This window comes from Esox lucius, chromosome 17, assembly GCF_011004845.1.
Source record: "Esox lucius isolate fEsoLuc1 chromosome 17, fEsoLuc1.pri, whole genome shotgun sequence".
Taxonomy (NCBI): domain Eukaryota; kingdom Metazoa; phylum Chordata; class Actinopteri; order Esociformes; family Esocidae; genus Esox; species Esox lucius.
Window position 1 is genome coordinate 10,252,968 of NC_047585.1, and position 27,063 is coordinate 10,280,030.

General features: G+C 39.9%; 1 protein-coding gene across 3 annotated transcripts in view; it reads left to right on the plus strand.

Annotated features, from left to right (window-relative positions):
- The first annotated feature begins 2,972 nt into the window (after nt 1-2,972).
- The window catches only part of LOC105006624 (metabotropic glutamate receptor 4), a 335,106-nt gene continuing 311,015 nt past the window's right edge, over nt 2,973-27,063 (plus strand). The window contains exons 1-2 of one of the 3 annotated variants that reach the window (XM_013138417.3): nt 2,973-3,692; nt 5,321-5,351. The gene's annotated coding sequence lies outside the window, so the exon portion shown is untranslated. Of the gene's footprint in view, nt 3,693-5,320; nt 5,352-22,986; nt 23,063-27,063 lie in introns of those variants that run through there. The other 2 variants (XM_013138418.3, XM_013138419.3) reach the window with 2 other exon arrangements.

The window sequence follows — 27,063 nt, forward strand, 5'->3', positions numbered from 1 at the left end:
AGATCGCCGCAAGACAGACATCTTTTCAGTCTCAAGGTAATTAACAACGGTGAAGTGTTGAAGGAAAGCACCTCACCTCACTGACTTTGACAGGAGTTCGAATTTGCCAAGAGTTCACTCCAAACATTCCAATCCCTGCAAAGTCTATCCTCCAAATGATTAATACATAAACAGAAGAAATAATTGGATACTGAACTTTTTGTGCAAGCACAACCTGAATGGAAGTGCAGCATTTAAACAAAGTTTCCTGACCTCATGTAGCTTGTAATATTTCTGATTACGTTCAACATTTAATGAAACTTAAAGTCCTAAGGTCAATCTTAGGGCAGGATGTGAGGGAATGAAAATCACGCTACTAATATCAGTCGCATTATAGTAACACACACAGAAAACACACAATGTGTAATCCATTTACTACATTGTCATTAAATGTACTGAACTAAAGTTCAGTTCTGTTCTAAGTAGCAACAAATTTAAGGTAATTCTATAATGCAGCCATAAAATGAGAGCTGTCTGGGGCAGTTGATTATGCCTCTGTGGTTAGCCTTTCCACTAGGATTTTTCATTCGGAACTGGAATTAGAATGTCTTATATTTTCTTTAGCCCCTCGGCTAATTGAAACATGTAATCTCCTGAGTCGGCACACCAGAGAGGGAGTGAGAGGACCGTTCTGACACACTGTTTCAACATTATATCCTCAAAGCAGACACACTAAACAGGAGTAAGAACCTCCCTCCCCAAACAACCTAAAGCTCTCTAAAGCTCTTCCAGTTAAAGCTTTGAGTTTAACCTAAACAGAAATGGGGCAAGATTTCTGGTTCCAAATTAACCCTCGAAACAATCATATTCCTCTTCATCCAAGGTTGAAAGACAGAGGCCAAAAATTGGTTTGAGGGGATGAGATGGCGGGTATCAGTGTGGTGATACTAAAGAGCTGATATACACTGCATATGAACTGTGTGGTTTATGCTCAGGTTCCCCCCAACCACACACCATTCTGATGTAGTCCATGGGCCTGCTTAGTCTGCAAAAGAAAATCAGCAGAGGAGTTACCAAACATGTACTGCATGCTTATGAAATGGACATCAGCTTGCTGCTCTCTGTATATCTTCCTCCACTATTGATGCTAGGCTCAAACCAGTGATTCTCACATGCAACCACCCTCCTTGACAACATACCGACTGAGCTATACAAGAGTTACCAACCAATTAGATAGCTTCAAGCTAACTGTGGAATTAGCTTATGGTACGTTGTCAATCATAGCCAAAAACGAATATTCTACAGCCATAAAGTCTGACTCCAGAGCCTCAAAAATGTAATTTGGAAAAAATTTCTTCCAATTTTGAGGTTATGATTAGTGGCTGGGGTAATAGTGTATAGTTCAGTCCTGCTTTATGGTTAGGTTACAGTCATATTTTATGAAAACAAACTGTAAATGTAGTCAGGGTTATAGGAGCTGGTCCAGGCCAGCAAAGGACCAGCTCCCAGGGCAATTCTAACTAACTTTCTCCCCTCTCCTCCTACCTTTCCTCATGAAAAACATAGGAAAAAGACAAGAAAATAATAAAGGAGTAAGACTACCTAAGAATGTAATCAAATATATAGCCTGTCAGTTAAGGCAAGGTGTCAAAATAAAGCATAGCAGCCACTGCTGACGTGTCTCTGAAGATAAGTAGGGTTGGCCCCTGAATGGGAGACCAGATGCTGCTGGAAGTTGTTTTGAAAGGCCAGAAAGGGGCAGTCTTCCCTAAGGTTTAAAGATAAAACCCCAATGCCCCAGGGCAGTGAAAGAGACATTGCCCTGCATAGAGAGGCATCTTCTGGATGGGACATTAAACTGGCTTCTTGTCTCTCTGTGGTTTCTATAAATCCTATGGCACTTAGAGTTGGGCTGTTAACTCTGGTCTCCTGGTTAAATATCCAATCTGGTCCTCATGACAACATGGGCATCTAATCATCCCTAATTTCCAATTGGCTCATTCAGCCCCTCTCCTCCCATGTAACTGAATAAAAAATTAAAGTACATAATGTATGCTATCAATAATGTATGTAAGTTGCTCTGGATGAGAGCATCAGATAAATTATTCAAATTAAAAAAATATATATATATTCTCGGGTGGGCTAGATGGTGGGATTGGATAATCCTGCCACGAGTTAGGCTACGTGTTGCCTACAGAATAAAAATATGACAAGTTAACAACTTGGAAATGTAAGGAGGAGCAGGCTTCCATTCCTATTCCCATTTTGTATTTTTTGTGCACCTATGATAGGTGTCATGTAGTGAAAGCAGAGATGCCAGCTGGGAATGGGTATGCTGACACTTTAATAATGTCAAAGTAAAAACGGAGCATTTAGATTTACTTCAAATCGGAACTATTCCCTCTAGAATATTTTTGAAAGAACCCCTTTTTAATAGTTACTCACATAACCACTTTTGGTTTTGGATAATTTTTTTGAAGGGGTTATAATCTCCCATGCAAAAAGTGTCTCCCACACGGCTGAAAAACCCTTTTGATACCATCTTTTTAGCACGTTCACAAAACTTTTTGCAAATCATCCTTTGGCTTGCTTATTTCGTTACAATCAACAACGGCATCTTCAGCGCTAATATGAAAAGGAAAAATGCAGCACTCATTATGTACCTAGCACCGCATTGGGCAAAGCAACAGCGTCTGAGTCGCCCATTGTTCACGATGTTGAAAAAATATCAACATTTTAATTAAATCAAGCAGGTTTTATTATTTGGCCGCCCTGTCAAAAATCGACTCCATAGAGACCCTGATGAATTTTCTATTTACTTAAAAAAGAAATACTGATCTAACATCTGTGTAGAGACGGACGAAGCAATTGTATCACGTGCTTATTAACGCTTCCTGCGCGTGAAGATGCGCTGTCTGTTACACCGCTTCTGAGTAACCTACATATTCTCATTCATTTTCAAAGTTTTTGCAGGATTTGGTCATAACTTCTAAACAACTTTACCATATGAACGTCAACGCTGAAAATAGGTTCCTGATGTAGCAGGTGGTCGAATCGTCGTAGTGTAAATCATAAAGAATATATCTCAAAGTGCATTGCGCAATGTTTCTCGGGAAGTGATGTAACTAATTGCCAGATATTTCTGAGTTCTATCCCGTGCTCTGCAGCGGCATTGCTGCAATTTTTTTACACAACGGTATGTGAATTTTGCTGCGTTGTATTATGATCAAATTAATTCAGTGGGCGCTGAGTGCACTCCATCGATTGGACAGTGCTGTATCCATTCCGCAGGCGTGCGATGTTTCCTTTTCAGTCATTATTATTATTAAGAAAGGTCAATGCATGTTGTATAAAGCTAACAGGTGACATCAGCAGGCCAATATTAACTACTTAAGCTGCTGGTTATTTCGACTTATAGGCAATTAGCAGCGGGCAACGAAAGTTAGGCGAGAAAGACTTTCAGCACCACTTTCCACTGGACAGCGCTCGAGCGGCTTTGGGATCGAGAGCCAATTCAAATGCATGGATTTCTTTGGGATATTTCAAAGGATGAATGGAGTTTTTCGCAAGTGAGAACATTCTTCAAGTGATATATACTATATTACTATCAGAAACCAAAATTTTCATTATTCTAATTTCTCACATCGACATGTTTCTTCATTGGATATGGGTCAATTCTCACAGAGAAGATTCTACCCGAGCAGGATAAAGGGGTGAGTATGTTAAATAGGTCAACTTTAAAAATGTAAGATAACTAGAACATAGACAGTGGCATTTGTTATTCACGTAGAATTTATTTCAATGTAGGCGATACTGCGCTGTGTTCTGTATTCAATTAACTGAAAATAGATCATACAAACGGGTGCTGTAGTTTTTGTAATGATTTGATCTGTACTGAAAAAACTGAAGCATATATAAATACACAAATACAAATTAACGTCGAGATCTTATGATATGCAGTGTGTCGGGAAGTGCAACGCCCCAACCACTGTTCACAGGCATTGATTATTTTACGCGTTTAAGGCGCAGCATGTGTGTGCTAGTCTGTGTCCGCTCCCGTAGCCTGCTTGGAAATTATGCGGACGCAGCGAGAGATGTTTTTGTCACAATGCGAAAAAGAGAAATTATGTTGAATGCGTGTGTTGGATTAAGAATGTATGAAAAATATCTCACTACTTATAATAAACACTTTACTTTGGAACCATTATACAATTTTATGAGCCACTGGTTTTTTTATCCAGTAGTTTGTAGCACGGAAGGAGAGGTATATTTAGAGAGCATTATAGCTCACCATATGCGTTCGTACTATAACTTGGATCACCCGCGGGTAAGGCAAACTGTCATTTTCCAGTCTAGAAATTCCAGCTGTGAAGCATAATAGTCAATGCAAGAAAACGTTAAGGAGACAACAAACATGTTGTGTCCAAAGGAATAGATAACTGTCACACATGACACACATAATGGCCAATTTAGAAGAATTGGTGGACACCTGCTGTAGAATACATAATAATAAAAACAGCTTTTTGAGCATGCAACAGCTTTTAGTACTTTCCCCGTCTTTCCATCCCTTTTGGAAGTTGTGCTCACTTGATAGTTCTGCACATTGGTTTTGCACATCCATTACTGCAATTATTCTTTGACAGTCGAAATTGGTATACAACCAAATATTATTGACCTGATCTTAATAAACCAATGCATAATAATAATAATAATAAATGTTCCATCAAACTGGGTTCTGCAAAGGTGTCAAGTGAATATAGTCTCTGGAGAAATAAACCTTTAGAGTCAGGTTACAGTAATGACACACACACCTGTCATCACATTCATAATACTGCTCCCATTTACTGGATCTACCCCAGGCCTCTGTCTGCTAAGGCCGTAAGATAAGCTCTGATGTCTCTAAATCTCAGCTTGCCTTCAAACTGAGGAGCTGATTGTTGCCAAGTGTGCACTTTACTGGAGCAACTTTTTTATGTACATACAGAAAAGAAACCTACACTGCACATCACTGGGTTAATTAGCTAAAGAGACTGAGTAAGCACAAAAAAAGAAATTAGATTAAATTTAGCTTGGTCACAGAGGGTTCCCTGGATATATGTCATGTCTGCCTTTAATGGATTCATTCTGACATGTTTTTTATAGAACATATACAGACAACGAGCACACGTGATGTAAATAGATCCAAGGGAAAGAGAGTTTGTTTGTAGTAGGCTACAGTATCAGTGCAACCCACTGCATGGAAAAGAGGAGCAGGGCTCAATCAAACAGCCTTAGATTTATTTTACTCTGCTCCTCTCTCCCCACTCTCTCTCTTTATCTCCCTGTCTGTTGATTTAACAAGTGCACACTCAGCAAGGACCTGCTGTTAAAGGGTAAGTTCATAACTTTTTTACATGTGGCCTTATTGTCAGATTTTCCCCAAACCATTATTTATTTTGTTAGTTATTTAGTCTCGTTTACAGGGAAAATTGATTGTCACATTTTTTTTATGGTACGTAAGTGATGAGCGCTTAGAAATTGTTGACTATAATGCCTTATGAAAATGTGGCTAAGCATGTAAGACGGTGCTTCAAAACAAATCATATTACATCAGAATCTCATTTTGACTAATGTCTCTGCACTCAAGTTTAGTTTTAGTTTGCCACTGTACCATAAACCCATATCTGAATGATGCTGTTTGCAAAAATATGCATATTTATTGCACAGTCAAGAAAAAATAACAATTATGACGCACAGAGATATACAGTACAGGCCAAAAGTTTGGACACACCTTCTCATTCAATGTGTTTCCTTTATTTTCATGACTATTTACATTGTAGATTCTCAATGAAGGCATCAAAACTATGAATGAACACATGTGGAATTATGTACTTAACAAAAAAGTGTGAAATAACTGAAAACATGTCTTATATTCTAATTCCTTCAAAGTAGCCACCCTTTGCTCTGATTACTGCTTTGCACACTCTTGGCATTCTCTTGATGAGCTTCAAGAGGTAGTCACCTGAAATGGTTTTCCAACAGTCTTGAAGGAGTTCCCAGAGATGCTTAGCACTTATTGACCCTTTTGCCTTCACTCTGCGGTCCAGCTCACCCCAAACCATCTCGATTGGGTTCAGGTCCGGTGACTGTGGAGGCCAGGTCATATGGCGCAGCACTCCATCACTCTCCTTCTTGGTCAAATAGCCCTTACACAGCCTGGAGGTGTGTTTGTGGTCATTGTCCTGTTGAAAAATAAATGATGGTCCAACTGAACGCAAACCGGATGGGATGGCATGTCGCTGCAGGATGCTGTGGTAGCCATGCTGGTTCAGTATGCCTTCAATTTTGAATAAATCCCATCAGCAAAGCACCCCCACACCATCACACCTCCTCCTCCATGCTTCACGGTGGGAACCAGGCATGTAGAATCCATCCGTTCACCTTTTCTGCGTTGCACAAAGACACAGCGGTTGGAACCAAAGATCTAAAATTTGGACTCATCAGACCAAAGCACAGATTTCCACTGGTCTAATGTCCATTCCTTGTGTTTCTTGGCCCAAACAAATTTCTTCTGCTTGTTGCCTCTCCTTAGCAGTGGTTTCCTAGCATCTACTTGACCATGAAGGCCTGATTCGCGCAGTCTCCTCTTAACAGTTGTTCTAGAGATGTGTCTGCTGCTAGAACTCTGTGTGGCATTCAGCTGGTCTCTAATCTGAGCTGCTGTTAACCTGCGATTTCTGAGGCTGGTGACTTGGATGAACTTATCCTCAGCAGCAGAGGTATCTCTTGGTCTTCCTTTCCTGGGGTGGTCCTCATGTGAGCCAGTTTCGTTGTAGCACTTGATGGTTTTTGCGACTGCACTTGGGGACACATTCAAAGTTTTCGCAATTTTCCGGACTGACTGACCTTTGTTAAAGTAATGATGGCCACTCATTTCTCTTTACTTAGCTGATTGGTTCTTGCCATAATATGAATTCTAACAGTTGTCCAATAGGGCTGTCGGCTGTGTATCATCCTGACTTCTGCACAACTCAACTGATGGTCCCAACCCCATTAATAAGGGAAAAAATTCCACTAATTAACCCTGACAAGGCACACCTGTGAAGTGAAAACAATTTCAGGTGACTACCTCATGAAGCTCATTGAGAGAACACCAAAGGTTTGCAGCGCTATCAAAAAAGCAAAGGGTGGCTACTTTGAGGAATCTAAAATATAAGACATGTTTTCAGTTATTTCACACTTTTTTGTTAAGTACATAATTCCATATGTGTTCATTCATAGTTTTGATGCCTTCAGTGAGAATCTACAATGTAAATAGTCATGAAAATAAAGAAAACGCATTGAATGAGAAGGTGTGTCCAAACTTTTGTCCTGTACTGTATTTATAACATAGTCAGACACATTTTCATGATGCGTTGTAGTCAATAGTTAGTGATGACTCAACATAATGTGACAACCAGTTTTCTCTGTATTCATACCCCTTCACTTTCTTCACATTTGGTGTTATACACTGAATCTATGATGGATGAAATTTTACATCAGTCTACACACAATACCTTATAATGACAAACTGAAAACATGTTTTTAGAAATGTGTGCTAATTCATTGAAAATAAAACCTGAAACAGCTCATGTACATACGTTCTTACAGTATGTAATTAAAGTGCTTTTGGCAGTGATCACAGATACAAGTCTTCTTAGTTATACCTCTACCAACTTTGCACTCCTGTATTTGTGCAGTTTCTGCCATTGTTACTCTCTCGCTCTGTCTCATTGGATGGGGACTGATTTTCTGATCTCCCCACAGATGTTCAATGGGGTTCAAGTCCAAGTCTTTGCTGGGCCACTCAAGGACATTCACAGACTTCACAGTCCCATTGTCTTTACTTTGTGCTTTGGGTCGTTTTTTTGAGGAAAGATGAATCTTTCCCTGCACTCTGAAGTCCTATACCCTCTTGATCAGGTTTACTTTAAGCATTTCTCTGTATTTTGCTCCTTCCCTCAACCCCAACCAGTCTCCCTGTCCCTGCTGCTAAAGGACCATCCCCATAGCATGATGCTCCCACCATCATACTTCACTATAGGGATGTTATTAGCCAGATGATGAAGCTTGTAATGTAAATTTAAAGCTGAAGTACATAACTTTCAAAACAGGAAGTATTTCCGCCTAATTTTCCCAGAAATCTCGGCTGTCACTGGTGTGACGTCAGTTCACTCTTAAAGCCCCACATATTATCTGTGCACTTTATTCAGCTCATCTAAAAAAATCTTCATCCGACCAGGTGAGTTAACATATGATTGTTTTAATTATGTACTAAAATTAATTAAACAAAATGTATCAGATGTAGGATAAATACAGAAACGTGAGAATAGCCAGCTACTAGTCTAAACCTGCCCTGGTAATGTTTTCCAATTACAGTACTATTAGCTGGACTAATAAACAAAGCAAACAGCATGAACCGATGGCTAAAGGTGGCGAACTGCTGAAATCTATTTGATGTAGCATATACACGGAAATGTAAGACTTTGAGGGGGCAGCACATTTACACTGTTATACAAGCTGTAAACTCACTACTTTACATTGTGGCAAAGTGTCATTTCTTCAGTGTTGTCACATGAAAAGAAATACTCAGATATTTACAAAAGTGAGGGGTGTATCACTTTTGTGCAGTAAATGGTTTGCGGATTAATTACAAGCACAGAAAGTGTAAAAACAAGGTCATATATAGGATTATGGGAGCTTCTGTTTTAGGGCTGTGCAGTGCATGAGCTATACCTGTAGTAATGGATGGACTCACCAAATGACTGTCTGTAGCTCAAAAAGATATTAGATGGCTGTAAAGTTTCTCATGGGGCATTGCTGTGAGTATTCTGACAAGTCCATCCACTATCTCTAGACTGGCTCATGAAAACACTAAGTCCGCAACTAAAGCTCAGGAATAGAATGTTGACCAAAAAACTATTTGGGTGACGTTGCAGCAAGAAAAGTACAGATAAAATTAAATATCACTTTAACAAACTGTCCCTTTAAGTTCCTTTAATATTCCATGCGGCAGAGTAAAAAGCTAGGAAGTAGATAACATTGCTCTACCACCCAGTTAATAATGTATGGCAGCGCACATACCATATGATATTGCCTCCTAATAAAGGATGTAGTAGCTGTTTTACATTCTGATCTGGTTCAGAGTGATAATTTGTCGGGCACATTAATCTGTTGGAAGTGAATCAATCATTTGATTCAACATATAGCTCCAAATGCCAGGTAACTACAAAAGAGACTGTTGACAGTGGTCTCTTACTACCTATTGTTGGGATGGTACATCAGTCATAATAAGAGAAAAGTAATCCTTGAGTTCACAGAGCCAGGCTAAGATAACTTATGAGTGTCCCAAAGAACAGGAAATGCTATAAACAAATCTGTGCATTTCCCAAAAACGGGTGCAAGACCTTTGGCTTTTTGAAGGCAACAGACTTACATTGGGCAGCCTATAACAAGCCCCTTTATTGCTTTCCTCTCCTGCTGGTAGATACCATCTGCTCTTTGGAGGCCACGTCCAAGCAGCTCTATCGTGTAAGGCTAGAGAGATAAAGAGAGAGACTCGGGAGAGAGACTAGCGCAGCACTGCGCTAGACTGAGTCATACTGCTAATATATAAAAGTCTGTATTTCCTTTACAAGTTCTGTGGTCATGCCATTGTATTCAAATAGTTAAGTTAAGCAGTTAATTTTTGCAGCATCAATGACTCAAAAACATGTAGACCATTTTATTTTCACCCAGGTGAAGTTTATGAAATAAATCAAGCCCAATGCAGTGCTTATCTCTGTCCATGCTATTTATAAGTAAGCATGAAGTGCCCATTCACCCAAAAAAATAGGTAGAAAGTCCTTCCTGAGAGGATTCATTCATTCCACCAACAGTGGATAAAGAACCTGAACTCAAATGAAATGTATGTAGAATAGATAGATCGTGAAGAATGTTCAGAGTATTTCCCGAGTCACACTACGCAAAGCATTCTCCTAGGGCTGTCTGCTGTGAAATGGACTGTGAAATGAGTGCACTCAACGTCCCCTAGCTTGCTGGATTATACACATTGCACTAGGGTACTCCATCGCTCTGCGCCCGCCTCTCAACACTTCCCCAAGTCCTATTCACCTTTAACACCATCAAATATACATTCAGAGTTTGTCGGCAACAAACAAAATACATTTCCATATGCCCAAACATCCAAATGATAAATAGAGATGAGATATTTCTGTTGAATTGACAGCAGCCATGTTGTGTCACCAACTGCACACAAAAGCTGAAAGCAGACAGATACAAGACAAAATATTCATAAGTTGTTCTGGCAAGTGGCAAATAAAACTTTTCTGTTAGCAACATGTGTCTGTACAAACTCAAAGGGAGAGACATCCTAAAAAGGACATTTTAGGGTCAATGATTACGTTTATACGACAAAGAATGCCCTAAAATGAGAGCCGTTGCTGAGGCACTGATCATATCTGCCCAGTTCTGAATGTTCACAGTTTGTCAAACTATTCCTCTAGGAATCACTACAACATTTTCATTGTAGTACTGTCCATGACATCAATACCAATTGGATTGTTTCACCAGAAATGCAATTAATTTACTTTACAGTACCAAAACAGCTTATGCTATCAATTGTTGGCCATCATTAACCTGATTATCATTCCGTCCTTGTAATACTGTAGTTGTAATAATGCAATATCTGACAACAAATCACAGAGGAGTCTAATTCATGGGCACTAAGAATGATATCCTATTTTCAGATTCAATTTGGAATTTTGCTCTTTGAAGCTTAAAAGTGACACATTCCCACCCAAGCAGAGAAAAGTACTCTCTGTCTCTCACTCTTTCTCAACTCGATTCACGTGTTAATGAGCAAGTTACTATAATTATTATCTCTGATGTCAGGATTACTAATGTACGGAGCTTGCACACTTCTCATCCATTCGCACCCTCTAAGCTGTGGAGTGAGGTGCAGAAACTGGTCTCTTCTGTAGATTGTAGTAGATTGTCTTTCTTTGATAATATGGGTCTGGCCTAGGCTGGGCCCAGGAGTGGGAATGGGCAGGTTCTGTGACGCTGGGGGGTTTGGAGAAATAGGACAAGAGAGATTATGGCTGCCATGTCTGAGAGGAGCCGGGCAGCGTGATGGAGGCAAGGATGATGTTTTGATTTCTCCAAGGCACTCTGATGATTCATTGAACTATGCAAAAAGCCGGACTGAGTAGATTGTATTCTCCTTCTCTCAGGTTCGGAGTGAGGCCATATTCAAATTGGATCTGGATTGGAATGAACGTACAAATGGCAAACACACCCACTCACCCACACATGCGTATACGCTCACCAAGTCCCTCAGCTACACTGCTCTTCAATCAACGTGGACACACACTGCCTCATATAGACAACAGTACTGGTCGCCTTCATTCAATCAAAGCATTGCACAGCACTGCACATTTGAACGCTATGTAGATATGGAGAGGACGTTCATGGTTTCCTATATTGGAGCTGAATTAATGAACTGACCACACAGCTACTGACATTTAGACAGAGGCCTGGTTGGGCTGGTTGAATGTAGTTTTTTGGTTCAAATAGGGCGTCGAAACAGTTCAATGGTTAACATTTGTCAGATCCGTCTTTTCATAAATCACTACTCTGATATGTTGTTGCTCACAGAGACGGATTTAAAAGAATAATTCAAGGATTTGTGTGAGAGTCGATTCAGGATCAGCATGTGTTGTACCCTTTAAAACGCTGTAGCTTATAATACGTGGGTGTCATCATAAGGTGTAGCCAGAAATGGATTCAAAAGCGCTTAAACTGATCATGTGTGTCTTCAGAGAAGGCCTGTACAACCGTAGCACATGCACAATAAGGCAAGCCCGTGTTTGAAGTTCGGGGGAAAATCTGTCTCAGCCACCCACAGCTCTTTTGCTATTTTTCTCTTTCTCTGTCGCGCACACATTAGGCACACATGCAGGGTGTGTGTGCGCATATATTTCGTAGTGAATGTTAAGTGTGATGTTTAAAAGCTCCGATCCCTCTACAGCACTGTGGGTGTTCCCTGTCTCCCCTGCAAGGGGTGATGCCTCTCAGTATTTTGCGGAGGCAGGTTCAGCTTTAGGATTAATGAAAAGCTCTGTATTAGCTGTAAAAAAGAGCATTTTTACGATCTATTTAACACCGCGCATACCGATGGCTCACATTAAGCACTCTTGACTTACGCTTGCCTGCGGCTGTGTTTTCGGATGCATTTGGTGCGACCACTGTGATCTCCCGTGGTCGGCTATACCCCCCCCACACACCCTACCCGCAACCACCCCAGCCCTACAGCCTGGGCATGCAACGTCTGCTGCTTGCTTCCACTGTTCTCACTCTAAGCTTGAGAGCACAGAATGAGAGCACAGGACACAATGGGAAGTCTGTAAAAGAGCAAAGAAAAAACAATTATGTGATTGGTTCCTGTTAGCTTATTGGATTTATTGAGCAGCTCACATTCTTCCACAAAGACTTAACAGTGGGCACTGTCTGTATGCCAAAGCACTGGACAGTGCTGTACACGCTAAGGTTAATTATTCCCAATCAGGAGTACTGGTACCCCTGAGAGTACTTGGTCTATTAACAGGGGGGTACCTGAGCCAGGAGACCATAGGCTAACCGGTAAAATTCACTTGAGAGGGATATTCAGGGGTTCTCTCTGTGGGGTCCAGAAACCGAGAAAAGGGTGGAATCTCTTAGTAAACAGTATTGAAAGTGGGTGGAACAGAAATAGAATGCTGTGAAATACGTTCCAGAAGTATGGGATGTTTTTCCAGAGGTGGCTGCATGGTGGCGGAATTATTGATTCAGCTCAAATGTTTGTAATTACACAGAGACTGTGGCAGGATCCTCGTGATGCAGTGTTTCTAAAGCATTGTTTTAGGGGGCTGCATTATAGCCCTTATAATGTATGAACTTGGTCCACTGAATTCCAGGAAATCAAAACTAGAAATTCTGCTCCCCCATCCGTTGCTCTGCTTGTTGCCCTATGGGTGATTCCGCACCGTGAGTGGCTACTTTCGGACAGGCCCCTTTCTGAGCTTTTAAAAGCCCCCCTGCCCCAGCACCAAAACAACCCTTAGCCCTTCCCTTCTGCCGCCCTGGCCTAACCATAAAGCCCCTTGAAGCAATCTACGGATTCTCCGGATGTCAGCAAGCATTAGCGTAACCCCCTTACGCCTGCGATCAGGACCTAGCCATGCAAGCAGGCGAAACAGGGCCAGAATGGAGGCGCTCATTCGCAATGGTGTGTAGTGAGGTGAAAGGGGAGTGTAGCGAGGAGTGAGGGGGCAGTCATCTCTGCCACGTTGACCTCTGAGAGCCTTTCCAGGACCGGAGGAACTGAACAGGCTATGTGGGCGAAGAATGTGCGACAATGGTGAGTGATGGTGAAAGTAATTCCCTCATTCAGGCTCAGGATAGTAACATGGCAGGAGGACCCGAGGCTATGAAGCAGAACTTAACACAGTATCCAGACTCATTTGTCACACATTCACACTTCTGTGGGATAAAGAACCCCCCCCGGGAGGCCTTGAATTGGCGTAACCGTCAAAGGCACTTTTTCCTAACACCAAGCTGACCATTACGGTATAGGTTGGAGCCTTCAAGTGGATGGGCTCACTGACGAGTGACTGGGAATCCGCATACTGTATGCAATGCAAATTGCCCAGAATTGCCCGGTGGAGCAGGGAGGTATTGTCAGTTGGGATTTTCTGTTTTCATCGGGCTCTAGTGACTCCCTAGTGACTCAAAAAGCTTTCTGACGACATCAAGTGAGTGAATGTGTTGACCAGTGTGACTTTCTGTTTGGAAGACCAATAAAAAAGCAGATGTGCAATTGTACGGAGTTGGCCAGTATCCTTTGGGAGGTGTTGAGATGAGACAAGACCATAAATGTATTTGTGTTTGACGAAATTGGGAAAAGGGATATAAAGAAATGGGGTCAAAAAAAGGAATGAAATGAACCCTGCCTATGCCACTTGTGTTTGTGCGCGTGCCGAACCTACGCTTTGCTTTTCAGGTCTGGTTTAGCTCTGATTTAAAATGGCAGAGCTGCAAATTCCGGGTGGCAGCTGAGCAGCAGTCCCCTGAGGAGAACTAAGGGCCTCGAAGAGTCACACTCACATGGTTGCTGACAAGGTGATGATGTACACCTTTCATTAAAAGCCTTCATTAAAAACCTTCACCTGAAGGTGTGTGATGAGACAATCATATGGTCCTAACGACAGAGGAAGCATAGGGGGACAAGAATAGATAGAAGCAGACAGGGTAGGATGAGGCAGGCTCTGGAGGAAGTACAGTCTTGTGTCATAGGCTATAAGGTCAAGCCAAACAAACCCTGGCCTCACCTGGAGTCATTGGAAAATTGTGATTTCCATGAGTAATCAGAAGTAAATAAATAAAATAATTTAAAAAATATGTATATAAAAGTATGTTTTTGCTTAAATAGCAGATTCCTACTCACACTTTAACCCTAAAACATACCATGTATGTTTATTCATCCACATCCATGCTTTTTCACCAAGGGCTAAAATATTCATGGGATTGGTTCTGGTGTTACAGCCAGAATGCTTCAATATTTCAAATTTGACTTGGATGGATTGCAGTTGGAATTGCCTGCTAACTATTTCAAATCAAAATCAGATTAGTATGACTCATTCTGGTGGGATCTTAATGTATTTCAGTATGATTGTAGCAGAAGCCATGTTTCATGTTAACTTATGCATAACACTCTTTCAACCTCCTTTGAAAAAGACAGTGTTGTGGCAGCTACTGACATTTCGCTCAGCCTGACAGACTCTGAATATTCATTTAGGGTTGTCATTCACACAAGCAACACCTAGTATTTTGTATGTATTTCCAAGAGGTGTCACAGGACCAACTCAGTTTGGTTTAAAAAAATAAAAACTTAAACATTAGCACTGATTTGTGTACAGTTATGCCAGCCTAATGACTCACAGAGGACAAAGAGAGAGGTGGCGCTGCTCTTTCAGTCAGGCGTCACTTGAAAACAATGATGAATCAGTGATGAATCAAATTGCCTTTTTCAGTGGCTGGCAGTACAGACAATAGACATGGTGTCCCCCCTGCTCTTGATGATTGGGCCTGGCTTAATTGCAGTGGTACATGCGACACGTCATAAGCCTCCCATAGGAGTAGGTGACAGTGAACACTTTAGAGTTGCTAATATCATTCCTGGTGTGTTCACACATGGGATTTCTTTCCTGTACTGCACTGTATGATATATGCAGACATGGCCTGTGCCATTCTTCTAGTCGCAAACATAAAAGCTGTATTTAAAAGAGCAATCAAATGGCTTGATCTGCTAGCAAACACTGGTGCCCAAACATTTCGATTGAGAAACAGCTCCCACACACATCCATTCATGCACCAATCATTACAGGTCACCGAGCAGATGGCCACTATCAAGCACTCACAGTTTGACCGCTACCCAGTATCTCCATGACAACTGGAATCGACAGTGTCCTTTCAGATCAATGTGATACTTAAGAAGTCGAAAAATGCCAAGGTAGATCTAATGTTTCAACAGTCCCCCATTCACTTGTACATTCACATCCTTCAGACTGTTCTTAGGTGGAATGGCCATGTGGGGTTTTCTTGACTGGGGAAAAGGTAAGCAGACATTTCTGACTGGGAAATGTGAGCATATGCGATGACACCTGATATCCTTTTAGTCCATGTTTAGTCTTCCCCCTAATATGAATGTGCTTGTCTAGTAGGTTCTCATGTAACTGAGAGGCACATCTAAAATGCTATCTATAGGCAGCGAAAGTAAGAAAAAAACAAATAATTGAAGCAATGAAACATTTGATTGGCAGAACCTGTCACACTGCAATGACCATTTGAATGCAATTTGAAATGTTGCCATGTACATCTGTTCCTGCATTCATGAGTAGATGGTGATGGATTGCGTACTCTGATAAGCATACAGCAGAGCGTATGGTAGTTTCTCAAACATTTATCACAAGCTGCTCAGTGTTCACATTGCTCCATTTGTTCACTTGTTATTCCTAAACGCAAAACCTTGAGGTGAGACAATATAGTGAAGCTTTTACTCTCTTGTCAACATAAAACTGGTAGTGCCGGACCATTAATAGTCATGCACGACACCTCCCTCTTTCAAATTACCTCCTTTGTGTACACCAGCAAAACTACAGCAGTAACACTATCCATTCTTTCCACTGCACATAACTAGCCAAAGTGGGACCAAATAGGATTTTATCTTGCAATTGAGTTTCCTGATTTGGCCTGATTCATTAGTAATTAATACACCGATTTTCCTGAATACCTGGATTAAAAGAAGGCCTTAAAGAGTCTCTCTGGTTATCTTTTAATTACACGCTGATTAAGTGGGAAACGGTGAGGTTGGTAACAAGATCAGAGGAGATGGATGGAGGTGGAGGTTAATGAGAATGCTAGTAACTTCTTGTTCCTGGGTCCAAACCAAAACAAACCATTACAAAACAACAAAACAAAAACTGATTTAACTTCTAGCTTGAAGTACGGAATTGAGTTAGTTATATGTGGTAATGGATCTGCTTTAGACAACTTTTCTTTCTTGTTGTGGGATATCCATGGGTATCCTTAAGTCCTATGTCATCTGACCATAAGAACAATTTGGATTTTTAAATGCAAGAATATCTCATAAGTCAGGCAGTTAATCTCTCCATAACCCACAACCAGGGGTGACAAGCGTGCATGTTGTTGATGTTGGTTCTCTTTGTTCGAGGGCAAGGTTATCTGCTGTTTCTGGTTCTCTGTAGCTTTGCTAAATTTTTCTTTGCTGCGCCGGGTCATACTATTTGGCAATAATCAAAAAGGGACAACACTATGTAGAGCACACCATGCAGTTGATCATTGTGTCAGAAAGGCAGATGTTTCTATAACAGAAAGAAAACAATGTTTCCAATATGATTTGGTCATGATCACTGCCCATTCAATGTTAATGCGAGTAGTTTAGCATCTTCAATGGTCATATATTTTATGCACAACTCCAGTTCATGTATGTCTTAGAGATTTCTTTTTTTATTGTCACGGTTCTCCAAAATAGCTGGACACAGGTGCAGAGGTGATTTAAATAAAGGTGCTTCAATTACAATACCGACTTGTTGCAATGCTTGACTACAATTAACATATCCTAAACATAAGACTGCAACATACAACAATGACTCACAAGAAACACTAGGACAGGGGGAACTAACATGGAGACATAATGAGGAATAACTGAGGTATAGATGAAGACTTTTGTAGACACAGGTGAAACCAGTCAAAGAACATAGAAACAAAACCAAAAGACATTGAACATAGAAATGTAACAGTTGGCACCGCCATGCCCGACAGTTACACAAATATCGGCTTTAGGTTTAGATGTATTTAAGCAGAGGTGGGGGACTCGAGTCACATGACTTGACTCGAGTCTGACTCGAGTCACAATTTTCAGGACTTGTGACTTGCTTGATTAAAGTATGAAAATGACTTGACTTTGACTTGAGAACAAGCTACTTGAGACTTGACTTGACTTGAAGTCGAAGACTCGACAATGACTTGAACTTAATAAACAAACAGCAATAAAATTATTTTATATGTTGTGACATCAGCACCACTAATTAGCGTATGTGCCTTTAATGCTGCACAATTCAAACCGCGCCAAACATGGCAGACAGTAACGTTAGTCGAGCTCCACAAATAGTATCGTTTGGATACAAGGACTTTGAACTGGACCGTGTGAATAAAAAAAGATTTGCCAGATGCAAAATATGCAACAACGTCAAATTTCATTCGTTATTTTAAGAACCACAAGGAAAAGTAAGAAAGTAATCTCTTTATATTCAGTTTCACTAAGATCTATAACGATTAAGTTACTAATGTAATTAATTAATCTTTTGTTTGTCATAATTTGGCCTTGGTTGCATATTATGTGTTTGTTTTTTTCTTGTTAGAAATGTGACCATTATCATTACTGAAAACGTCTGGTAAATAGATGTAAGGGAATTTGACTATAACAGCCTGAATTTTAATGTTGATGGGCATCTTAAAATGAGCGGGCATGTATATTATTACACGTAGGCTATAATGTCTGTATTAAATGTGGGCATTTTCAAGTGTTTGTGGACTGCGTGTGGAAACTAAAAAGCATTGTGCTTACACCATAACAGTTAACATTACTGCATGAAAGGCTAACATGGAGGCGCCGATGTGATTACTAGCACCTAAACATTTCGAATAGTTTTTTTTTTTACTCATACAGACAAGAATAATTACAGCGTAGTTACATATTAGGCAGTTTTTCAGTCACAATAATTAGTTTATAAGGTTGTTATTATTAGCCCTTATTACATGGATTGGCTGAATTCCAGTGCAGAATGCGTGTTATTTCTTGATAACAGACCGTTGCCATGAAAAACAGCGCGTTGCTATGGACGCAGCAGGATTCTAACCAGAGACGGAACGGACTATTTTCTGTAGAGGAAGCAATACAATCGTTTTTAAATCAATAAATTCCTTTTAAAATCAATATTTTGTGTCAAATTATAGATTTATTTGGTAGGTAACCATGTAATAAGCGGGATAAGGTATAGCGAGGCGGTTGTTATAGCGAATATACTTGTCCCCATCTCTGTATTTAACGCCAGCCGGTTTATTGTTCATCACCAATTCTGACACTGATTGTTAAGACTCCTTGTTAAGAATCTCAGTCAGCTCACAGGCTATGGTTGCTGATATATGCCAGTATCAGTACCATCTTTATTCTTACTACAAAACATCCAAACTCTGAAATAACACATCGAATCATGTAGTAACCAAAAAAGTGTAAAACAAATCAAAATACATTTATATTTTAGATTCTTCAAAGCAGCCATCCATTGTCTTGACAGCAACTTTGCACACTCTTGACATTCTCTTAACCAGCTTGATGAGGTAGTCATTTGGAATGGATTTCAATTAACAGGTGTGCCTTGTTAAATGTTAATTTGTGCAATTGATTTCCTTCTTAATGCATTTGAGAAGGATTGGCTGATCTTTCTGTCTTAAATTAATGATGGACTGGACTCTTTGCTTATTTGAGCTGTTCTTCATATGTACATTATATGCACTACTACAACACAGACATAATTATTGTGTTCTGTATGCCAACCCTACCCTCTCAAGATGGCTACTTTGAAGAATTTGCTACAAAATTAAATGTGTTTAACACCTTTTGGGTTACTACATGATTACATATGTTTTTTTTAATAGTTTTGATGTCTTCACTATTATTCTACAATGTGGAAAAATGTTTATTGTCACGGTAAAAGTAAAAAGATAACCTTGAAGGATTAGCTGTCCAAACTTTCGACTGGTATATGTAGTGTGGTATCATTTGTATCATCTGCAAACATAATTTTTTTAAATAGAGAGTAACAGCTCAAGGCAACTGTCCCAAGGGACACCATACTTTACATCTTTAAATTAAGGGAAAACAGAAAGCTATCTATTGTCAAACAATCCCCTTGCCCCAATAGGGACAGGGTGTAGCTGAAGCAGGCTTACTACCAAATTGTGTGAACTAATTGTGTGAATTGTGTGAATCTAATTCCAGTCTTCAGATGGTGCCTCAGGGTTATGGTTTAGTTAACCATGGCCTTGTATTGTAGCTAAGGAATAGGTTTTAGGAGTTCTAAACAAGGCACTCCTATTGACAAATTTAATGGGTTTAGTTGAAAGGTCGGTTCCAATTTTTTTTCTTCTATTTGGTGGTGGTATGATGACAATAAATCACCCTATTGCACCTCATTAGCCCTATTGTCAGGACGCTCCTCCTGACTGTGCGAAATGAATCATTATGAGAAATAATCACTGTTATTGGGATTATTTGTGCGCTGTGAGAAACACTTAATAAGGCCCCGCTGTTTCTTTGAGGAGATGATTGTGGCGGAAATTAATGGTTGCATTTTGTTAGTATCAGAAAACGGAGGTTCTCATTAGAAGTCCGTCTTGGTTCTCTGTGTGCAACATTATCTATGTAGTCCTCATTTCTGGCATCCAAAGACCTATTCAAATGTTAGGGCAGAGCAGCTTAAAAAGCTCAATGTATAAAATCCAAAGTTTTAAATGTATGTCTGATACTTACATCAGAGACAAATTATGTTGGATTATCGGTCTTTGAGCTTTATCTTCTCAGTCTGTAAATCACTTAACCTAACCCTAACTCCTAAGCCCTAACTCTAGTCCCAACCCTATGCCTAATTCTAAAACTAATCCCAGCTAAAACCTTTACCCTAAACCAGACATGTTGGTGAACTACAATAGCTGGACCGGTATAATTTCAACACAAGGTTAAATAATTCTCAATTTTCTATCCCCTTAACAAAGTACAGTGAACAGAAACAAAGCTCAGTGTTCCCCCAAAATATGTTACTGTTGGTATAGAGCTGGCTTCTTATACATCTCTCTCTTGGTACCACTGCCACTACCAGTGTGCTTGACAAAAGGTTCCTTTTTTCATATAATTTACTAAATGTAAATGCATGAGATTGCTAAGTGGCATTGACACTTTAAATAGAACTTGTACTATTGTCAGATGACAAAAATAACAATTTGAGCATGCCCAAGACAATGAACCTTACACCATACCTACTGTAAAATATGGTAGCTGTCTCTTTGATGTGTGCCTGTCACTTTGTTGCAGGTGTGTTTGTAAAAAGGAGCACTCTCTAAACAAAGACAAGATGATAAGCTATAATTTCAGTTATTCTGACAGACAGCAAGTCGAGTCTAGTCAGCAGATAAATCAATGCGACCTGACAGGTAGCAGTCCTCTGCATTGACCATGGAGCTGGGTCCTTCCAGCACATGCCACAGAGTGAAGCCTCCTGTGATCTAACCTGAACCTCGAAAATGCTGTTATGTCATTGTACTGGCTTTGTTATGGCCATTGGCAGCAGAGTTACCAGAGGCATTTGTGGTTTGCATGATAAAGGACTGTGAAGAAAAGCTCCTTCTGACCCACTATGTTGAGTATGTTACGGACCATTAGCACCCACAACCACCCATAGTCCACAGGCGAGAGGAGATGGCTCACCCCATGCCAACCTCTCTCTGGACCATTACCCAAACCTGCTGTGAGAGCAGCCTTAACTGCCTGTGGCTCGCGGGGATCCGGACAGTTTGTAAATGGATATGGCATATTGGTTTTTCAAACTCGAAGCACAGCTTTAAAGTCCAGTTATACCTGTGCTCTCAAATATGCATGTGATGCCCAGCCAATTGGCAGATAGGTCTTTGAAAACTATGGCTAAAGTAAGTGTATGTTTTCTTATATTGTGGACTGCTCTTTCTCTAACTGCACAAACTGCTCAAGAAACAATGAACTGAAGAGGAGTCTGTGATTAAAGAGGCCGGAAGTGGGACAGTGCTGACAGATGGAATCGGTAATGGGTAGTTAGAAAGCTTCCATATTAGCCCTTTTTTGGGCTCTCCATCCCCATATGATTAATTTAACCATCCTTGGTTTCATGTCTTTTTCCATGCCTTTCGATGCAGTGGGAGGCATCCACCCTAAACCACAGTGATCTCAGTGTGAGCAAAATATGGCTTGGTTCTCAAATTTCAGACCATTTTTCTTCCAACAGATGCAGTTAAATGAATTTATCCCTCCATTACAGGGGGAAGCATTACATGAGTAAACAGACGTTTTAGAGAGGGCTTCCTTTTTCAGTAAACCATTTTAATTCCCCCTCAGTCTCCTCTTTTTGGTGCAGACTTATCCTGCAAACAACCTCATTACACTGTTTGTGTGTCATGCATTCATTTTTCACAACCTGACGTTTTAAAGGCTGTGGACAGAACTGGAACTCCTGTCTGGTGTTGCTGTAACAACATTGGTGTAAACAAAGACACATTTCACCACAGTTTCCTAAGGGTTTTCCCAGCAAGTGGAGATCAAGCGACCACTGAGAGTTGTGGTGATGCATAATATTATGTCTTCCTGACATTTAACACATTTACCAGGTTAAAAATAAACTGTCTCCAGATCCCACTGCTCATCTCACCGGGATCCGTGCCTTGTTACATTGTGCATTAACATGTGGCCGTTGTCATCCGATCGAGGTAATCCGACTGCTATCTGATTGAGATATGTAGCGTCTATTCATGGTAATTACATTAGTCTCTTATCTGCCCACTGTGTCTAAATTATGATCAGATTCACTGATCACTCCCTGTATGTAAACGAGAGGGTTCCAACCGGTCTTGGATCCACCCTTAAGACAGAAGCTGTATGCATTCACAGAAAACAGATAGAAATCTGCTTCTGCTCAGCTTCAGGCAAAATAATGGGTCACGACTAGAAGTAACAGCCTAGTATCCGGATGGACTACCTGTCTGCTACAGTTCAAATAATTATTCAGAAATACGTAGATTTTTTGAATGTAGGAAAATAGTATTCTAGAAACAGAAAAAGGTTTAAATTACAGAGTAGGTTACAAACTGGATCTCCAAATGTTGCAAGGGATTTATTCAAACTGGTCTAGACAGGTTTGATCTTTACTCATGGATGTTTACATATATTCCAGAAAATAAGGAAAAGGCTATATTTAATATAGAAGCAAGACAATTCGGCACACTTGCATACTGTTTTTTCTTAACAAAACCAGACCAGCAGACTTGATAGTCTATTTTGCCCCCAATAGGTATAGGGTGAAAACGTTTTGGTTAACGGCCCCTGTTGTGTTGTGGTCATATTTCTCTGCCAAAGACTAAACAATAGGGCATTTCCCATTTTTGGGAAACACGTAATCAAAAATAAAAACATTATGGGTTTTATTGTTACACATTGTTGCTATACACTTGTCATGTGCTCTTTTGCTGTGATAGTCGGTCCCATTACAGCTTTTAAGATACTATTTCGGATTCATCATTGATCAATGATTTGGAGGTAACCAAAGCATGTCATTTTTTCCTAAACAGGAATCATAGGGAGACAGGTGAAGAGAAGACTCAGCAGTTAAGGGTGGAGCTTGACCACAGTGCATACTTTGCTTTTGTAAGGATTTTCTATAACACCTTTAAACACCAGTCAAATGTTTTAATATACAGTACCATACAGTAGTGTAGTACCAGCCAAAAGTTGGGAAACATCTACTTATTCAAGGTTAATTATTTATTTTATTCTAGAAAAGAAGTGAAGACATCAAAATTATGAAATAACACATACATAACACAGATCAAAATACATTATATTGTAGATTCTTGAAAATAACCACCCTTTGCCTTCATGATGGCTTTGCACAACATAGTTATGCACATATTTAGATGAAAATTGTTAATTATAAATGTATTTTGATTTGTGTAACACTTTTTGGGTTACTACTTTATTCCATGTATGTTATTTCATATTGTTGTTGTCTTTGCAATTATTCTACAATGTGTAAATGTAAAGAAATATCCTTATGGACACATTATTATACCCTTGAAAGAATAGATGTGTCCCAACTTTAGACAGGTACTGTATGTATTAGAACTACAGGGGATAAAGTAGTTGCTATATAATTGTAAAGACAGGATGTCAAAAGCCCTAATCATTTTGAATAAGGAAACACTGATTACAAACAAGATTTTAAAAAATCTATTCCCTCTAATTCAATGCATAGGTGCATTTGCCATATGAACAAAAAGTTTTTGCCATAAAAAGCAATGTAAATCCAAGTAAAGAAAATGTTAAATTGCAATAAACTATAACTAATCAACTAAAACTGTAGTATGGCCACAATAAATCTTGAATTTGTATCTAATTTAATTAAGCCTTTCATGCATTATTGCCTTGAAAGTGTCCTCTGGTGTAACATTCAAATTAATGTTACCTCCCTTGGATGTGGTAGACATTACTCAGCCTCCCATATTGGAGAGAAGGGTCAGCTTATGTGATCCCTTCCAGTGGTCAGAAGCAGTGAAACTGGTAAGGCAGAGAGACAGAGATAAAATGAGTAGTGTTTAAATGGGACACATGCAAATATGTCCACTGAATACATTAATGTACCATTTGCTATTTTTCCTATATTCACAATAATCATCCTAAAGACAAGTAGCATCCAAGGGAGTAATTGTCTAATGTACCAGGAGCACCACAGCCGGTCTCAACTACCTACATGTCATGAAAAGTAAAAACAAATCAGAATCAGGACAACAGACACGTCATTACGAACAATGATACCGGTGTCCTGACCAGGACAAAGAAATCACACCACATGACTGTCTGCTGTTGACTTATTTTTGATGGTCTGAGACTTAGATGGGCTGTCCTTTAGCTTCAAGGGGAAGCTCATTTTACCATTGCCAGGACAGAGAAAAGATTTGACCTACATCAGCATCCTCGTCTCAATCAGCGAGCCACTTCGTACTCTCCACTCCAGCCACTTCTTACTGCTTCAAGTTTTTATTCATTTCTTTGTTTATTAAACTTTATATACACCGAAAATGTATCCCAAAAAATGTAAGGGGGAAAAACATTGAACTATGTTGCTTTCATGAATATGTTGAGAATGTTGGCCCATTCTTGATGAAAGATTTTCTCCAGTTTGTTCATGTTAGTTGGATGACGCTTGTGGACTGCAACTTTGAAATAGTATCTCGGATTCTCAGGACTTTGACTGGGAAACTGTAGGACATTCACTTTTTTGTTTTGAGCCACTCCACTTTTGCTTTGGCCTTGGGATAAATTCCCTGCTTAAAATTGAATTTCCTCCCAACCTTACATTTTTCTTGCGGACTGCTTGTTTTCTTGCCGTATTTCGCACTATCCATTCTCCATCCTTCACTTTTAACAACAGTCCCTGCTGATGATATACATCCCTATGGCATGATGACGCCACCATACTTGACTGTAGGGATGGTCTGTGTTGAGGCATGGACATCGTTATGTTTGCACCACCCATAGCACTTTGCATGATGGCCAAACACATCTACCTTGGTCTTATCTGACCCCAAATCTTTGCCACATTGATGCTGTCACTAGATGGTACTTTTTAAGTAATAGCTTTTTTCTTCAACCATCCCATACAAGCCAGTGCAATGCAGATATCTTGATGTGGTTGATGGGTGCACAATTACTTCACTGCCAGTCACTGAACTCTGTAGTTCCTCAATAAGAGTGACTGTGGGCGTCTGTGGAAGCTCTCACAAGTGTCATGTTGTTTGAACGCTTCTTCTTGAGGGACAGACTTTTCTTTGCAGTGCCTGTATATATATGGAACCACTACTGATCAAGCTATTCTGCTGGGTTCTGGCTAATTGTTGATTTAGAATTGACTTTACCTTGCCAAAGTCTGACCTTAACCATTAGAGGGAGATCAGTGGTCTACACGGTCCTACACCATTTAGAATCATCAACATGACAGGAAAACCGACATTCTTGTGTTTATTTTAAATGACAGTAAATAAGTCATAAAAACTCTCACTTCCCTACCACTTTCGCAAAGAAATGAACCCAGATGGTGTCAACATTCTTGTTTTTACCAACCTTGTTTACCTAACGTTGCAATCGGGTCTCAGGAACCTACGTAGACTATTTTACGAAAATCTATAGCACCTGATTTCGTATGATATGTGATGTTACGTTAGGTTACATTACAATGCACCACCAAAACATATGATAGATTACGAAAAAATGAAAATGTAACATATCTTACGAACGCTAATAAAAAGTATCAAATGTTACGACTACTATTAAAACGTAAAATAGAATACGAACGCCAGACAAACATATTATATTTTACGAACGACGATTTCTTGACAAAATGTTAGACCTGAGTTTCGTACCGGCGACATTTGGATAACAAGGCAGTCGCCTTACCCACAAGACATGGGTATTTAGAATGAGTAACAGCAATAGCAAGGTCGCTAGTATATGTTATAAAAGCATTTTATTATCCATGTTATGTTGACGTTAGGCATCACAGGACTGTGGTTAAGGTTAAGGTTAGATCTCACAGCACCGGGGTTAAGGTTAGGTTTAAGGTTACGTCTCACAGCTCTGGGGTTCAGGTTAGGGTTTGGGTTAAGGTTAGCTATCACAGCACTGGGGTTAAGGTTAGGGTTATGGTTTGGGTTAGGATTACAAAGAAAATCACTTCAAACACATTTTGTGACAACACCACTCACCAGGACTAGTTACAGGTTCCCAGTGCAGCAGTAGGTAGCGTGCCTGGGTAAGATGCGGTAGGTCGCCGGTTCGGCCCACGGTTGGTGCTTTTTTTTTCATTCCAACTCTAACGTTATTTTACTGCACGTAGTATATCATACGAAATCCCCTGCCTAAAATTTACATAAATAGTCTACGTCATCATTCTGAGACCAGGTTGCAACATACATTATATTTTGTTGTCATGACCATATACAAATGAAGACCATTTACTTATATGCAACCCCTGACCCATCTATCCACCACAAGAAAACAGGTCTAAACTGGCCCTGCATGCTCTAAATTGATTAGATCCTGAATTAAAAATGTTTCATTAACTAGCATGTTCCAATCTGTCCAATCCTTCAAGTGTAGCTATACTCCCTCAATCTATTCACTTCCTTCAGGGCAGTCTCATACCTTCCTATTGATCGGCTGTTGGAGCATCAACATTCTGTAGCAGGTGTCATTAGATAGTTCTTCCCTCTGTCTGTCTCTGGGTTCAGAAGCTATAGCACATCATAAAAAACCTTTCAGAGATTGCTTGCTTTCCCAATGTACCCAACAGCTGCAAAGCTTTTAGCAATGGGAGAGGGAAATCATACAAGAAAATTACAGATTTGCTTGACTTCAAGTGGCTCCCTGTCTCCATTTATGCATTTTCTGTACCGCATACCAAACCGTTTGAACCTGGATGTTGCAACATGTACCATTTCAAGTGCATGTAGATATGAACAAATACTTAAAGGAAATTATACTAAAAATAGTTTTTCTGGAGTACACATTATGTTTGTGAAAAATATACTTCAAAGACAACCCATGTGGGAGTATAGTGCATTTTCCAAAGCAGACAGATTGAGAAAATTGGT